We start from the raw sequence: 18564 nt of genomic DNA on the forward strand, positions 1-18564 counted from the left end.
CGGAGATATAATTAAGCCACTAATGACCACCATGAACTGTCCGTGGTGGAGCCACGGCGCAGCATCGTGCCCACCGGACGCCAGCCTCGCACTCTCGCGATAATTATCAAATAAAATAAACACCTGCGAGAAGGGACACGTAATGAATCAAACCGGCGGCTCGGCGAGGCCCGCGCGCCATCATCATCGTATACCGATGCCACGGGATGCATTCCTCGCACGGAACGGATCGAAAATATCGCCAACGCGACGACGAGATTTCGGGGACGGCGCTAATCGATATTATTACGCTAATAACGCGCTTTCGTCGACATAATGGCGACGATCTCGCGCGCGCGGACGACCCGCAGGCGCGTAATGAGCGTAATTACGCGCGGAATGCTCAATTTGTTGGTAAACCGATGCCAAAGCCGATGCCAATCTCCGGATAAGCAGCGCACGAGATTTCACCGAAGGAAAATTGATCTGATGTCTCGATAAACCATCATGCACGCGGTGGATCAATAATGAGCGGAATAATGGACGGAACTGTGTTAATTACGTATTCGTGCGCGATGAATTTTTAATATTTCAAAGGTTGCCTTGGAAATGTTGCCAATCAATTACATCAATTCGTAAAACTGCATTAATATATTGTAAAACTAATTTAAAAGAAAGTTAGCAATAAGACAAAAATAGTACACGATTAAAAGCTTCGAAAGGTGTTTATAAAACTGTAATTTCGTCATTTAAAATCTCTAGTATTTTTATTGCCAATAATGTGATGCGCATAAAGATAGATCTCTTCGTAAGGAGAAGGCGCGCGAGAAATGTACGTACAGCAATTCGAAAAATCGGCGTGCCAGAGACGTGCGAATATTTGTTAGTGTCGAGAATCGATCGCGCGATTTGCTCGTGCGTGCATTGCTCCTACTTCGTATGTCACGCGTCGTTCCTTGATGAATGTTTGAGCGCGAGATAAGAGAGCACATAATCGTGCGTGCGGGACGATCTGGAGAATGCTAAGCGGTATTTAATACCTGTACTTTTACTGTACATCTGCCGCATGCCATTAGCGACCGCGGGGACCGCGCGGCGCTCGCGCGACTGATTTATATTAATCAAACGTACATACACGGTGTATTCAGAGAACCGTGTCCGCGACATTAAATGACAAAAGCCAGCTCGTCGGGACTTGTTATAAATAATTAATTCGCACTGAATACGCCGTGCATCGATAGATTTTCATCAAAATTTTACGTTTTGACATTAATCTTTTCCGTCCTGATGCATCGCGAACGATAGACTTTGAAAATAAAATTAAGTTGCACAGTCGTTTTCATTTAATTGCAGAGCCCTTTTATCGCATAATGACACGGTGATGAGTAATTCATACTTAAAAATTAATTTTTCAACGGTGCAATTAAATCCGAGGTTCAAAAAGATTTACTCGCTCCACAATAATCAAGTTAATCAACATCATCATCAACATTACACATCTCATATAATCGTAACGTGGGCGTAAGAACTCACAGTTCAGTCAACTCACCTCTCCGAAGGATCTCTCAATCCGGAAGATGCAAGGAATGCTGATCCGCGAGAGTTTATGGCGATTTTAATTCGTTGTCCGTCGCGCCGAGGCGAGATACACGCGAGACGAGGAAGTGGTTTAAAAAAAAAAAAAAAAAAAAACAACGCGCGGAACCGAGCGTAATCAAGGACGATACCCAAAGGGCCCCGGGAAGCGGGTAACGAGCGTGGAAGGATTTCTCGAGGTGTATCGGCCGACCGGCTGGCCGCCACCCCGGCTTTGCGTTAGTAACGGCGCGTCGCGGTGCGTTCGCGCGTAAGCCACGATAATAGATTATGATAATAAACGGCATTGTGCCGACATAAAGGCGGCCTAACACCGGATCTCAGTCACATTCATATGTTTCTCTCGTATGTCGCTCGGCATCGCCAAGGCTTGTTGCTTGGAAGTATCGTAAAGAATGCGCCGTTTAAGCACAAAATAGATCTCGTGTGTAAAAAGATTCCAAAAAACTAATCTTATGGAAACAAAAGAAACTGGCATAGATATGTTCTTTGTAAAGGTTGTATATATAACGCTTTGTCAAATACATATAATGTTTCATCAAAAATCCTTGGTGAATTACAATAAATCTGAGGAACAACCGTTGCTGCAACAGCAAACAACTTTTGTTCGTACCGAGGTGTGCGAAGGTTGCTATGTGTGAAGGTTGCTATAATTTGTTAAAATTTAAATCACTACACGCCGTGTGACCTCGGATGAATGTTCTAACATGAGCATTCTAACGTTCATTCATCCTAACGTTTTGTAGATATTTTATTAGCGCTACCAGAATCACATTATTATATATCATTTTGAACACTGGATGTGCATTGCATTTCAAATAATGCGAATAATTTTTACTGCATTGCAAATACGTTATATTATTATAATTTTTCGAGGTGGAAATGTGGTATTTTAGCATTGATTATAATGTTTTAAATATTTTCTTCTTATTTACTTACGATTTGTCGAAACAATTACGATATAGTAAAAAAAAAAAAAAAAAAAAAAAAATAAGACGTTAAAGAAATGTGTGAAACATCACTGATTGTAAATTACTATTACATTTATATTTATGAATACATTATGTAAAATACTACGGTATTTAAATCTTATTAGCAATATCTCAGTATAATTTGTGTCATCTGATAAATAAATAATTGCAGGTTTTTCGCGCTGGAAGTTAGCTAACATTTTGTCGCGAGAAAATTGCACGATTACGAAAGCGCACTTGTATCTATTGTTGCGCCCACATCTCGAATATATTAGTACTTTAATAACGTGTAATTATACGAAAAATATGGATCGAGCGATTATAGACTTGCAGATTTTTGCCGCTCGTGACTGAAAAATCGAGCATAACGATAAAAACTATTCAGACAGTTACCTGTTCTGGTTCTAAGATCAGCGAGAGGTCTGGTTTTCGCTCACAGAAAGATCTGATTTCGTTCGGCCAAGTTTTACGACGACCGGCCTCCGAAAATCGATGCGTTCTACGTCAAAATAATTTACGGCCACTTTTAATTCTCTCTTTATAGCATATGCGACGCCAGGTAAAAGCGTGGCGGGCGCATTTCGACGGTTTTATTCGAACCTCGGCATGGTAATCTGGGGCCTATCGCGTTGGCTCCTTCGACGTTAAGAAAGAAGGGCTTCACAGATTCATCGCCGGGAACAAAGTTAAATTTATGCAGTCGAAATTCCGACGCATGCCCAGCACACGCTTGCAACGGTGCACCAATGATGAATATACGGTTGCACGCGTCCATGAGACTCACGAATTTATGCATATAGCTCGCGCGTGCTCTTAAATAGCATCTGTTGCGACAGAGAAGCCTCCCTTCAAGCCGTTCTTTCCTTTCTCCGACGCCGTTGCCAACCCTTCGTTGAATTTTCTACGAATTTTTTTATGTAAATATCGAATGAGAGATACCCTCCCTGCTTCAGAAGCACACGACGATGAATACTTGCTCGCGACAGCGTACGCGTGCCATGTGCGTAACCCTTTCCGGCGTTCCCGGCAATTTCAATTGTAGCCGCATATATTATGCAAATTGCGCAAGATTTGTGTAACGAAAAATCAAATAAGTATATTTTGCAGGGTTCACTAATAATATTTCTCCATTTAAATATCCTTTATAATTCTCTGATTTATTCGCACGCAAAATTTTTGAATAAAATGTTACGGCGATTAGGATTGCGATTAAGGAATATTCAACGTGGCGAGTTGGTTGAAACGAATCGCTCAATAAAGAACAAAGAAATAAACTTCAAAAGAAGAGTCAGTTTAATAACAAGAAAGGTAATGTTGAAGGAAAAAAAGGGAGCAAGCTCGTCGCGGGCTTAAAAAATAATCAGACAGGACAATGCGTTTATAACTACAGGGTAACTTACGATGCAATCGGGTTCATTTCTGTGAATTTCATGCAAATCCACCGTAAGAGAGGGTAGCCTCTCTTCTTTATGAATACGAGATTAGGGTGTCGCGAAAGTCACCGTGGCGGCGGCGGCGGCGGCGGCGGCAGTTCGAGAGAAGTAGAAGCGAGCACGAAACGGGAATTCCTAATCGACGGATAGATAGAGACAGACGACGACGGCCTACGCCGCCCCGTTCATTATAAATTGTGCTTATTAGTAAAGCCGGTCATTCTACGTGCAGTTAAACCGCGGCTCGCCAAACGTCGACAGCGGCCGTGGGACAAGTCAGCGTTCTTTTTTTACCGTTATTGTCAAAATCCACGGCGGAATAATCACCGCTCGCTGAAATTGTAAGCAATCAGCGGGTTGTAACGATACTGTTGCGTTCCGCTGACTAATTTTAGCATTAGATGATATTACTTGCGATATATTTATACCCGCAATACATTTCGCGGAAGCCGGTCTTATCACGCGAGTGAAGATAACGCTATTAGATAAATCGATATCTAGTTTACATTATCTTTCGCGATTTTCCTCGCGGGCGGCGCAATAATTGTGATTAATACTAATGGAGTAAACGCATGCGTAAAAGTTGCGCAATAAGTTTGATAAAGAGAAAGTTGTAAAATTATCACGCGACAAACGCTTCTACTTCTTATGAGAATTCGAGCGGAATGCATCGCGAGTGACGAATAAAAATAACTAATTCGCATATGTAATTCGGTAATTTTAGGGTCGGCGGCGATTCGCATTAGTATTCATCGCGTCAACTCGATTTCGCGACGAGCATTTATTTCCCTCGCTCGCGATTAGATGCAGCGACGTAATGGCGGGCGTGCATATGTCGCATCGCGGTGCTCAATCTGCGACGTAAAATTTTACGGTCGTTTCGTGTCCTCGAATCAGTCGTCACGTATTTTTCAGCGGAATGCGGAATATCACGGATTCCAGGCCATACGTCGCTTCGAGTTCTGTTGAACCCTAATTTGCACGTCACAGAATTTTGCGACACAGTCTCGTGATATACTTGGAACGAATGCGATGACTCACATTTCTCGATCGATAATTCATTGGCGGTAACATATATATTAATGTTAGTAATTAAAAATTAAAAATTAATTTATCCTTTCAAATCTTGGCGATTTAATCAATATTGTAACACAAATTTCAATATTTTAAATATACGTTGGAATAGCGCAAATAAAATATAAGTCCCGTGCTTTGCGCTATCGAAGAATGCGAAACTGTTTGTATCGGTTAGTGCGAAACGTATCGTATATCGCATTTGAAGTTTTTTAGAGAATAGAAACTGTGCTGCTACACTAAAGTGTAAATGTTGTTTTTAAATGGAGTCATATCTAGATAGCCATCATGCCGTGGACATAAACTACTGATGTTTTCACACAATTTGCACAAAGTGCATGTCTACACTTTTAGAACACATTCCACTAGCTATTTCAACATTCAAAGATCACGCATTCATATTTCTATATCTGCAAATTTAGTTACACGATTGTACTCGGCCTATAAATTCGTGGTTTAGAGCTGCGCTACAAAAATTATCATATTTCTATTATGTCGACCACTTTATTCAACTTGATAATTCATTGGGAATTGTTAAATTTTCTTAGAAATGCAACAAACTTCCCTCATCAACGTGTTCCCTTCAGATGATGAATCTACTGTAATAAATGAAAAAAAAGGACATATCTTCCCACAAGATGGTATGCGTCAATTATCCTGCATGCTTAGTACACACGTTTCGAGAATTTACGCGCGTTTCGCTGAGAATGCGTATAGTGACGAGCCGATCACCATAATTCACGTCCTGCATTGTTAGTGTTAAGGACGAAGCGTATCGCCGCGCGGCCAGCTAGGCATTTCCAGTCGCCGCGAGCCGATCGGACTTGACCACTTTTTCTTCGCTTAATGTTGACGATCACGGTCGCCGTGTCAATTAACGCGGTTGCGCGATAAATACGAGTGCCAAAGAATGAACGCCCTCGTTTTTAATTGAATCGGCGCAAATCGAGAACTGGCCCCTAACAGCTATCGCCGCACCGGAGTGTCCATTAAACGACCGATCATTTCAGATAGAGAAAGTGGCTAGAGTTCGTTTTAATGGAACCTGATCGTGCGAGATAACAGGATTACGTTTTCGAATCGTCGTCAAAAGCACGGCGGAGTGATCACTTTTGAATTCTGTGAATGAAGATTTTGACGGGCGAGTCTTTTGACTCGTGTCTGCACAATCAGAGGCCTTGTAAAGTTAAATAAGATTCAAAGATACTTTTTTTTAATTTAAATCGACAGACATGAAATTTAAAAGCATGGACATTGGAAACTTGGCAGAAATATCGTGAGAGATGTACGTTCAAAGATCTGTAATTTTCTCTTCCAACGTATCGCTAGTTAGTAAACTGATTACTACATCGTGTTTCGATGTGCGTGTATCTTTTTTTAAAATAAATTAGTATTAGATTATTGGTATATTTATACTTAATATCACACTATACGTATATGAGATAATTACGATAAATTATCTACAAACTCTGAAATTATAGAATACAGAAACTTTGGCGAAAATATTTACACATATTGTACGTAAAGTTTATCTCTTTCAAATATTTTCTATAATTTGTACATAAATTAATAACTTATCTCCCGAATAATGCATCAACACAAGAATGTAGATACAAGTTGGAATATACGTGGAGTCTTTTACGAAGATTTCGGGCAATTAAGTCGCAGTGTTAATTTTTCGGCGAGGAGTGTCGCGGTGATTTCAACGCGCGGCGTCGCGTCCGTCGGATTCGACGACTGGCCGGCGCCAGCGCGACGAGATAGCTCGTCATCCGCTTGCGAGAACGCGGCGAGTGACCAACGGGTTGCGCGCGCGATTGGATTTCCGTGATAAAAGCCGCAAACGGCAAAGAGTAAAAATATTTTAACGCACGTTTTAATTGTCGCGCGAACCTTGCACCTCCGCACGGACGTAGATAAACAAGTTACACAAAGCGAGATAATAAATTATGGTCGTTTTAATTGCCGTCTATCCGTCCGTTTGGCCGTTCTTTCGCGGGGACTCAAAGTCGACGATAACGGCATGTGTGCTCGGCCCCGCATAATATTCTATCCACGAATCGCTAATGATTTATCGTCGTAAGTACGACCGGCCGTTTAAACGTGTTTCGCGGATTCGACTTTGAGACTCGGGCGTCACTCCGACAAAACGGGCCACTTAATCTCAATCAATTTTTTGTCCGCCCAAACTCGCTTACAATGAGATGCGCTTAGGAACTGTTAACGTCGCGTTATTAATAACGCACGTTATAATTACAATCGTTTCAAGATTCGCAACGTAACGTGAGTAAATAAATTATATCGCGCGTTTTTCCTCAAATATGATATTGATTTAATAACACGAAGACATAATTAATTTTACAGTGCGTTATTTACTGTCCACCCAGCATTATTCCCTCCGCGGACTATCTGACAGTGTCAATGATTCGGCGAGAGAGCAATGATTAATGTATTTGTGAAATAGTCGATATCGCGAAACCGCGGATGGATGAAAAAAACCGGCATGCTCGTTTAGGTTCAGTCGGTCTAATTAGAGATAGAGAAAGCGAGCGAGCGAGTATTTCCTATACGTTCGTGCTGTTCATAATTAATTAGCCTCGAGGGAACTATTTATTGCACTCCCTCCTTCATCACTAAACAAATTGCAGTAACATTAGAAAACCGGATGTGCGCACTGTGCAAAAAACAGCGATGTTGCACATTCCTTTTGGAGAAAATCACTTTTGCACCTAAAAATTTCCAAATTCAATTTATTCATCCTTTCAATAATTTCTGATATATTATCGCCGTTATTTGAAACGTATTAGACGGATGTTTCTCTCTGCAGTGAAAAGTATTCCGTCTCATGTGCGCTGCAGCGTTCTTCGTAGGCGCATTTGTCTACGACGTGTAACAGGTTGGTTAAATTCCGGTCGGCCTGTCCTACCACCGTTCGTCGTCGCAATAAACAAATTGCTGCCGATAGATGAGACAAGACGAACGCAATTAGGCAAACGTCCGTGACGCGGTGTTATGCTTCACCATCGCGGATGTCTCGGGATCAGTTTCATAAGTGGGGCTTGTAACGCGCGATTGGACGCCGTCGTGAAATATCGCTCTTAATAGCATGCACGCTTCCTTGCGCGATTGTGGCCGATTAACGACAAATAATTCTGACCGTGGCTATTAATTACAATCAATAACCGCTCGTCGCGCCGCGTCTCGCGATTTTCTCACGATCACGTAGAATAATCACGGGGAGAACGGAAAGATAGTCGACAATAAATTCCTCGCATTTCTCTGCCTTTCGTAATTTTCATTCCGCGCCTCTGGCGACGGCGATTATGCTTTCCAGCAACGGACTTCTCGTGTATATCAATCGCGTTTAATTAGTCGTCGGCGAACGTAGCGGACCGCGATCGTGGGCGCGGGAATAAATCGCGACGATATACGCACAAAAAGTCAGTGACATCATTGACCCCGATGGTGGATTCTCTCTCTCTTTTCCCCTCTTTCTCTTTTTCTCTTCAAAAAGGATCACTTGAGTAGGTTCAATTAATCGCTGGCGAAACCCGGAAAAGCACTTGTCCACTAATCGCAATTAGGCTCGAACCGTATATTTATCCGTAGATAAATCTTGAAGAGATTTTATGGTGATATAACTATATGTACTTTTTCTTCGATAGCTACTTCTTGTTTATGACTTTTTTGCACCAATTTTGAGGAAAGTTAAAATAACGTAAAGGACGGAGCAGCATTAAATAATCGTGAAAATTAAAATAGTTCCACAGTAGTTGCGACAGATATTAATTGGAAACACATTTATTTTGAACTGCTTTGCTCGAGCAAAAATAATATTCATATGTAGTATGATATTCCACAAACGTCAAACATAGATTGCCGTAAAATAAATGAATTTCACGAATCTAACAATAAGTGAGTATTTAATTTTGACAATTCTTGTCTTTTAATATAATTCTGCTTGAGTAACATGACTTCGTAACTTTATTTTCATTTAATAGAATGCATTCACATTGTCCACCTTTATTTTGTCATTTTATCCGAATTCCGGCAGTTCAAGCTGCTTCGATTTTCTAATCAGATAAACTTACAATTTAAGATTCGTGCCTGAATTATTTGATCATCGAATGGAACACCTTTCGGTAAAATTTCATTCAGCCGTGAGGTTTATCGCACAACGTAATTTTATCCACCTTCAAACTTCGTGAGTATTTGTGATGACAAGTCACAATTCCGTAAGAAATAAATCAGACGTAGCGTATTGCCCGAGCAGACAGTGTGACGTTTTGATCGGTCGTTATCGGATAATCCGGCATTGCCGACGCATTTACAGCAAATCCAAACGCACTTTCCTGAAAACGAGAGCACGATGGGTAAACAAAAACGCGATATCTAAATAGCGGGCGGCATATCGCGGCTGTAGACGCTCCCTAATACCGGTTCCCCTTATCTACGAAGGCATCGAAATCTGGCGTGTCGCACGCGTTTCCACTGCGGGCTCTCTCGACCCTCACTGCATAAATGCTGGCACGCACAATCTTGTCGGGCGTGTGCTCGCGCGGTGTCGGTGAAGAATTCCACGTTTTCGCACGCGAACCGCGCACTCCATCGCGCCGTACTAAGCTCCGCGTTACAACATAATGCTTCGACGCGTCAAATGAAGACGACAACACTCGGCGTTAATACGCTTTTCGCACGAATGAAAAGAGTAACAGTTCCGATCTTCACTCTCGGAGAATTTTCACGATGCTCGTTTTAAATGCATTTTTTTCAACAAATTATTTTCGTAAAATAATCAATTGCCTGTCAGCGATTAATATTTAAATAATGAACTTGAACTGGAATGTAATTTAAATTTGTTAAAAACTGTATAAAAAAAAAAAGAGACCGTACAATGCTGGATTAAAATAATGTGAAAGTCGGTGACACATTTAAAAAAATTCTTAGTAAAAGTTAACTATTTGCAACGCATTGAAACTTCAAAACTCTAATTACAAAAGACTGAAGTAGGCCAGTGAAGAAGATACTCCGCACTACTCCGATTTTCACATGTCACATACTGGCCGACAGTGTCAAAGAAGATTTACCTATACTGTTTTAACGCACTGAATGTTTCCGTATACAGGATATACATGCCGGAATCGCACGAGGAAGAGAAAGTGACTTCTTGCGCGGAGTGATTCATAGACGAAGCGTACGGAACATGACGTTTCATGACTGGAATGACAGAACATGACAAGTTGCACGTATATCTCAGCACATCTTTGAAAAATGTGACTACGAATGTCACGAAAAAATTTGACAGTTTTGTCACATGTAATCTCCGAGCAATGGCGAACAAAGAAAAGGAAGAAACAAATTTCTGTGAAGGTCGACACATAGTTTGATCCAGCATCATCATTGTCACAGCCGTGCCTGAGCCAAAATGAAAACTTATTCAGGTTCTACACATTTCAAAAGTCGGCAACATTTAATTTTTTAATGACCCTGCAGGACATTTTTAGTCCAAGCAAAACAATACACGTGAAATGTTTGGACCCGCACGATTTATACATCCTTTTCTTTGAAATTTTGTAGCTGTTTTGTTTATTTGTGGCTTATCCTTAATCATTGTTACACTGGTCTTAGTTTTTCCTAAGGTCTCGCCTTTATGTTACTGTGAAAGAAAAAGGTCAGAGTAGACCCTTTACTTTAAATTTTGAGAAAGAAACACAACACAATACGCCTTGGTCAGAGTTGTGAATTTTTGGATTTTTTTTTTAAATTGGAAGATATTTTCCTAGCACTTGAGAAAACGCTGTTACGGCGTTGATATTTTCACGCCCCTACTGCCGTTTTTCAATCACTAACAGAATCCGGTGTTAAAAGATCACGTTGTGTAAAATCATCGACGACCACCACAACCAACAATTGACAATCGGCGATGACAGCAAGGTGACATGGCAACTGCACGTACCTGGGTTCATATCCTGCAGGCTCTCGGTTTGCCACCTTTTAGCCGGCAGTCGCACTCGCACCTTTGAAGATTTTCACTCTACTCTATACAACTGTACACGATCTTTTTTTCTTCTTCGCCGCCTCGCGTAGTGAATTGCTGAGTGAACAATGTCCGACACTTTCCACTTTCATTCAAGTTTCCACTAGTATCCTGCGCGCGTATATCGGGAAAACACGGACGGAGGAAACGCGATAGGAACGTAGAGAGGAACGATATTTCGTCAAGCACAACACACAGGCTTCTCGGGGGTGTCTGTGAGTTGACAGGCAGCGAGCTCACCATCCGAACATTCGCTGTGGATCTCTGTGGCACTTTTTCATCACCGATGTATGTCGCGGCATATCTTGTACACTCCGCATTCTCCAGCACCGGATCAGGTTCACCGAGATTCACCGAACAGTCAGGACGATTGCTCTCGCTACTCTTTGCAGGAGATGATTCCGCCTGTGAGATTCACTTTGATGATTTTTTCAGATTTTTTAAAATTGATGCACGTGAGGGAAAAATGTAAACTGATATCTTCCTGGGTAATTCCTTGTTCTCCGTAACTTTCGTCCCAGAGCCATCATTGATTTATTATATTTGCACTTAATGGAGACACCCGTCATTGTTTTATCGCTTGATGTACCGCTCTAATGGCATTGTTGCTCCATTAATATTTGACAGAAGTGTCTTCTTGTTTCGTAACTTGACGGATAATCGTTCTGCATTGAAGATACCATTTTAAATCTCCTTTTCCGGTAGTGAGACGCTTCTTCGGCTTGGCTGCTTATCTGTTTTCTGTTTTCTTCCCATCACTACGGAACAAACGAACGAACGAACGGAAGGGAAAAAAAAACAACACGTTACGTCCGCGCAAAGAAATAATCCCTTAGAGTGAGAAGCGAGTACGAGCGTGTAACGCCCGTGACGAGGGGGTGTGCGTACAGCTCGTGGTACGGTAATAACGACGGCAGAGGGTTCTTTCGCCGGCGCTCCGCTGGGCTCTCTCCTTTCTCTACACGCACGGAATAATATTTTAATGAAGGAAAGGCCGGACAGCGAAGTGCCCACGTCGGGTCGCGCTGCCGAACTGGTCTCTTCCCCGCCCCTCGTGGTCCGCGACTTTCCGCCCCTCTCCACACGGCTCCGGACAGGCTCGAATGCGGCGTCGGCTGATCGGGGGGCCGTTTCCCACCACCGTGCACTCCGCGACTTTACCTTGCATTTATGCTATCCCCCACCCGACCCAATGCCGCGATAGCGAGAGAGTTGCGCGATGGAGTTAAGCGGCAGGAGGAAAGTGGTGAGGCCAACCACAGCTGGCGAGGCGTGGCTTACAGGGATCGCGTCCGGATGCTGTGAAACGTGGAGGGGTGGTATGTTCTTTCTCCCGCTGCTCGGTGTACGTTGTCACAACCATTGCCACCACCTCTCGCTGCTTCCACCACCACGTCACCATCGCCGCCACTACCACTAGCACCGTAGCTCCGCGATATCACTACTACAGTACTGCTGAAGAACTCTGAAGACAGCACCGTTCGCGCAGAAGCCAACATCAGACGCTTGCTAGAATGCTGTCTGATAGTGGGGAAAGGCGGGAGGGTGGAAGAGGCGCGAGTTATCGCGGTCGCGCGCGCGTTGCTGCTCTCTCTCGCCGGGCTGCGCGACTTCCCGGATATCTTTCCGGTAAACTTTCCTCTCCTCGCCGGAGAGACGGGAGTGCGGCCCCGATTTTTCCGTCTCACTCGCACTGCCTCCATTTACGCGTCCGGACGTATCGTTGTCCGCTGTACCGGCCCGCGATCGAAGATCCAGGATTTCCGACCGGCGGGAGACGTCGATGACACTAGCGGGCTTCGTCGCGAGACCAAAAGAATTCACGTCGGCCTTCTTTCTCTTCCTCTCAATTCTTTTTCTTGCTTCTCCGATTTCCCTCCAACGCGAGACGCCGAGATCCGGATAACAATCGTGAAAAGTGTTTATGCGGTTTCGAATCCTCAGGTTTGTACCGATTGCATGTCTTTTAGTTTTAGTGATAAAAAGTTTGAGATCAAAAATGTGTTTAATTGATTAGGAAACGGCATGTGTATGAGACTTTTAAGGTGTTCTATGCTAGAATGCTATAAGAATAATTGCATCCTTTTGATGCAAACCTTGTTTCATTGCGTCCTTTTGACTCGATTTTTTTAAGTTTATGCCTTGTCTTTACAGTTTGCATGATTTTCTACTGGAGTTCAAATTAGAGTCAAAATATTTAATCTTTAAATTAATAGATTAATAGATAGATTAAATTAATATATGTTTGCGTTTTATTAATCGCACTTGATTCTCATTCGCCTTTTCTACTCATTTCGATTTTTAATTATGTTTATCTAGATTGTTAGTCCTATTTTTACGTTCGTGTCTTGTGTAAGAGATATTCGTACGATTTATTATTGATATGAGTGTAATTCGGACGTTTGCGAAAAGGTTAATATATAATAAATATTTGTGTGAAGAAATTGAATATTTTTTTCTACCTTTCCCGCGTATGGAGTAGAGTAAATGAAAAAAATGTACGCAGAGTAGGCGAAAGAATAGAAATACCCGTTTTACATTTACCTGCTAAGGTAACGCACAGACAGAAATACCCTTTTTGCAGGTATGTTAATACATACCGATTAAAACATTAACTATCCAAATATCAGATCAATGCGATAAACTAAGAATTTGATGCACATGATAATTATGCAATGCTTTGATGAATGCAAGTAATTAGATTTAATGAGCTTGTTCACAATAAAAATGAAAAATAAGTATAAATTAACTTCTTGTAAGCCTGATGTATCTATTGGATTGTGTAATAAATAATTTCGTATTTTCTAATAAATGATATTATTGTTTTTTTTACGCAGCATGCTTTTATGCAACATGAAATGTCGGATGGAATTAATTAACTTCAACAAAGGAATATTTAATTTATGTATTAATTAAATTGCACTTTGGGCGAGAAAAAATAGATATATTCTAAAAATCCGAAATTATTTATTACACTGAGAGAAAAGAATAATTGCAATAACCATAATTTACAGTATTTTTTTACGCCAACCATATTTTTATAGGTATTCTAACTATACGTATAATTGATTATATAATTGACAGTATAAGGTTATTATTTTACTATTATTTTACTATCACTAACATTATAGTGTAACAATTCCTATAAAAAAAGAGTATTCTGATTATAATTATAGTTCCAAATATCATACTTTTCTCTCAGTGTACACAATCCAATATAGAGATAAGATAAAACAAATTATTATCACTCATATGTAAGGAGACTCTAACGTTGCGCGAATCATTATAAACAGGAAACCATTGCTACTGGCCCTTTTTAGGCTTTTCCGAAACGATTGTGACTGCATTACACAATGGTCATTTATTTGCGGTCGAAACAGGCATTTAACCGTGACTGCGTTACACAACTACTGGAAAGATGAGAAAGATAATTTCCACCAGTCTTCGCAATGAAGTCTGTGCTATCCGTGAAATCTTTAGCTATCTACAGTAGAAGGCGTTTTCTTATAGCAAGATGTAGGTCTTTAGTTCTTAAATCGTACTTTCTATGTACTTTATTTGATACTGATTTAGTCTACGACTACCGAGACATTACCGAGATGGTCTTTTCTTCAAAGAATCACTTTGACTTGCTGTTTAAATCGCCTTTTGATTCAAACGATGCATTTATCTAACCAGATATTAATAAAATTTCTTTACAACGTAAACAGCCAGTAGCATACCTCTTTTTCATTATCAAAATCCGGCACATAATATGGTCGTAATTTGATCGTATTTGAATCAAAGTTGAAATATGACAAATGTGTTCTGAATAATTATGAGTTCCGTAACTCAAAATTTCTACTTCGGAGCCAAACTACGTTTCTACTTAGAGTCAAACTACCTGAATGAAAGAAATATTGACTAAGCATAGAGTCGAAAAGTAAAATCAGGCGATGCAAGGGTTACGAAAGAGCAAAAAATTTTTTTCAAAACAAAAGAACTAAGCGTAACAAAGCCGAAACAAATAAAAGAGAAAATGAAAAGAAATCTTTACCTTCATAAAGCAACCGCTCTTTTAAAAATTTTCTAAAATTTCTAAGAATTCCTTCTTAGCATTGCTAAATGTGTTTCACGAGTTTGCCAAATGCCTAAAAAATTATTCGAAACTAATTTAAAATAATGCTTTCCTATTAATCGATACTCTTCGGATATGACGAAATTTTTGGATCTATGCCTTTGATAGGGTATTAATTAAATTATTCAGGAAACTTTTATTAAATATTTCCACTAAATTATTATTAAATAACAATTAAAAATATAATAATAATTGATAAAATTTTATGTAATTTATAAAATGTAATATTTTTATTATAGAGTTGTTCTTTCATGCAAGCCTAATATTTTTTACATTATATTTTAGAATGTCATTGATTGAAATAATTTTTTCTAATAATTTTTTTGGTTTCTAGATTCTTTTACTCTCAAATCTCCCGAAATCGTGCTCCTCAAATAAAACAAAACGGTCGGCAAGAATAATCGAACTCGCATAATCGGATCTATGTTTTGTTCAAAAATTTCTGCGAAAAAAGAAGATTAAAAAACAGGAGAACAGAAAACAAAAGATGCAGTGGAGTGTACGTTGGGCAACGTTGGAAGACCGCTCATCCGTATGGTTTATGAGGTCGTCAAAACGTTTTGCAAGTCGCGGCATGCATAGGGTTCTATAAATTCCATGTCGTTATTCAAGCAATAAGGTATGTGACCATGGGCTTAAGACCATAAATAATATTATAAAGGGTTGCTAAAATATTATAAAGGGTTAAATAGCAGCAAGATGCTCAACGATATCTCTATGATTTAAAAAAGATTTCGTAAAAACTAACTAACCGAAACGAGTAGGCTCAGCTAGCTATCTGCGGTTTTCCTATTTCTTACGTATTTTTTGTTGGATATAACGAAACTTTTGGGTATATATACAGACTTGGCCAAAATTATTAGGCATCCTTATAATTATTATACTGTGCAAAATCTAATACTAGGAAAGACTTCTATTGTATAAAAGTTGTTCATTGGAAAGTTGTTAGAGCTAAGAAATGTTTTATTTCTTTTAAAAAATAAATGTTATTTTGAAAAAAGTATTAATAGGGTGCCTAATTTATCGAATTTTTACAGTATTTATTATAAATTTTTTAGCTTATATTTGTTACAGAAATTTATATTAAAAATTTTTTCAATATTTTAAATAGATATATAATATTAAAGTAAAATAAGAAAACTGATATATTTTTGTACCTACTCATTACATAGTACTACAAAATTAATTATTTCAAAATTGTGATAGAGCATTTCTAAAGCCGACATCGCATGAACATAAAAAAATTATAAAAAATGATATCTCGCATTCTCGTGTTTGTTTTGTTGAACTATGTTACTGAAACGTTAAACATTTTCACATCAGTTTTTTTACTTGTATGTAAAAAATACATAATTGGATTCATTATTTAATTTTTTATTTTATTTTAAAATAATCGTAATGTTACATAAATTCTTATGATAAGATAAGAAAATTATTTTTTTAAATATAAATAAAGAATGTTAATTATTCATGGTTATTAAAGTTAATAAAAAATTAATATTATTGAAATATTAAAAATATTTTTGATTGAAAAATGTTTAAAATATATTTATCTTTAATATTATATTTATTTTTAATAGAACACGTAACTAACAAGGGAACGTTCACAAGTGTCCCCCCCCCCCCCGATTTGATTTTCCTTGAAATATGTTGTAAAACATACAATTTGAGGAGACACGTATTTTTTATAGCGGCCCTAACTCAAATTTAAGGGGTGAAACACCCTTTTGAAAAAAAACGGGTTTTTTCTTTGTATGTAACTATCGCCAAAACCGTAGGAGATATAAAAAAATGTTTCAAATAGAAGTTGTATGGCTTGTAATGGGCTGTGTAGTTGGATTTTCAAAAAATGTAATTTTTTTTAATTTACCCCCACTCCTTGTTATTATTTTTTCGAATTTCAAAATTTTTGTAATGACAAAAGTTGTAGCATTTTTTACGCTGAATTCAACCATATATGATTTTATTATGTTCCGAAATCGCATCTTTCAAAAATGAATTATCAGTATCACACTATGTGCGGTATAAGCGATGCGTCATGCAGCGCGACGCATATAATGTGATACTGATAATTCATTTTTGAAAGATGCAATTTCGGAACATAATAAAATCATATATGGTTGAATTCAGCGTAAAAAATGCTACAACTTTTGTCATTACAAAAATTTTGAAATTCGAAAAAATAACAAGAAGTGAGGGTAAATTAAAAAAAATTTTTGAAAATCCAACTACACGGGTATAAAGCCCATTACAAGCCATACAACTTCTATTTGAAACATTTTTTTATATCTCCTACGGTTTTGGCGATAGTTACATACAAAGAAAAAACCCGGTTTTTTTTCAAAAGGGTGTTTTACCCCTTAAATTTGAGTTAGGGCCGCTATAAAAAAATACGTGTCTCCTCAAATTGTATGTTTTACAATATATTTCAAGGAGAATCAAATCGGGAGGGGACACTTGTGAACGTTTCCTTTAAATCTTGAGCCTCATCCTCATCTTCTAGATGAGGCTTAGAGTATGAAGAAATAACAAGTGCAACGTGCACAAATTTCGACCGACCATCTCAGTCTTCTACTACTTAGACCTCTGAGAAAATCTCAGAGTTCAATTTCCCTGTTCTTTCAACTCTTTCCTTTTCATAAACGCCTTGGCGCGCATTATCGTGCAATCAATCAATTATAATTTAATTGTAAAAATAATTCACACAATCCACATATATCAATAGAAAGTGAGAACTTTTAGTTCATGAAGTATCAATTATTAATTGATATTTTATGAATTAAAAATATGTGGATTGTGTGAATTATTTTTACAATCACACTCTCGGGAAACAATTTTCTTTTGTCACCAGAGGCCAAATCGTGGAATCCACAAGATAGAATACAATTCAATATTATAGCGAATTTTATTGTAACAACACGATGTCTCGATGGCAAAGAGTTTCATCATCAGAGTTATTATCTCCATCATTTATATTTTCTACGAATAATCCGATGAATACACTCATAAAAAAAAGTGTTTAAATTTAAAACATTAAAGTGTTTTATTTCTTGTCTTCATTTTTGAAACGCTCAAAAGTGTTTAATTTTTAAACGGACATGCGAAACGTTAAAAAGTGTTTTATTCGGAAACATATAAAGGTGTTTTCGAATAAAACACTTTTCCGAATTCTAAAAAGTCTTAAAATGAAACGCCAAAAACCGTTTTATTTAATTTATTTAATTAATTTAATTTTTTTATTTAATTTATTAAGTTTACAAACAACACATAAGGTCCAAAGCTTGGAAAGCTTTTGATTATTGTGTATGATTTTATTCAACAATACTTTATCAAAGAAATCCAGCACCGTCTTGTAAT

At 38.7% G+C, this 18564-nt stretch overlaps 1 protein-coding gene and 2 long non-coding RNA genes across 14 annotated transcripts in view; 2 read left to right on the forward strand and 1 right to left on the reverse strand.

Annotated features, from left to right (window-relative positions):
* Positions 1–18564, forward strand: part of LOC105676889 (uncharacterized) — a 203848-nt gene that overhangs the window by 159428 nt on the left and 25856 nt on the right. The gene's annotated exons all lie outside the window — the stretch shown is intronic.
* The window catches only part of zfh2 (Zn finger homeodomain 2), a 363357-nt gene that overhangs the window by 121274 nt on the left and 223519 nt on the right, over positions 1–18564 (reverse strand). The window contains exon 1 of one of the 12 annotated variants that reach the window (XM_012375089.2): positions 11010–12130. The exons of the other annotated variants lie outside the window; for them this stretch is intronic. The gene's annotated coding sequence lies outside the window, so the exon portion shown is untranslated. Of the gene's footprint in view, positions 1–11009; positions 12131–18564 lie in introns of those variants that run through there. 12 annotated transcript variants of the gene reach the window in all.
* LOC137000516 (uncharacterized) lies at positions 12708–16572 on the forward strand. Its single transcript, XR_010890780.1, has 3 exons — positions 12708–13034; positions 14384–14606; positions 15542–16572. It is a non-coding gene; the product is annotated as an uncharacterized lncRNA (long non-coding RNA).

The sequence above is a fragment of the Linepithema humile genome, chromosome 6 (assembly GCF_040581485.1).
Source record: "Linepithema humile isolate Giens D197 chromosome 6, Lhum_UNIL_v1.0, whole genome shotgun sequence".
Classification (NCBI taxonomy): Eukaryota; Metazoa; Arthropoda; class Insecta; order Hymenoptera; family Formicidae; genus Linepithema; species Linepithema humile.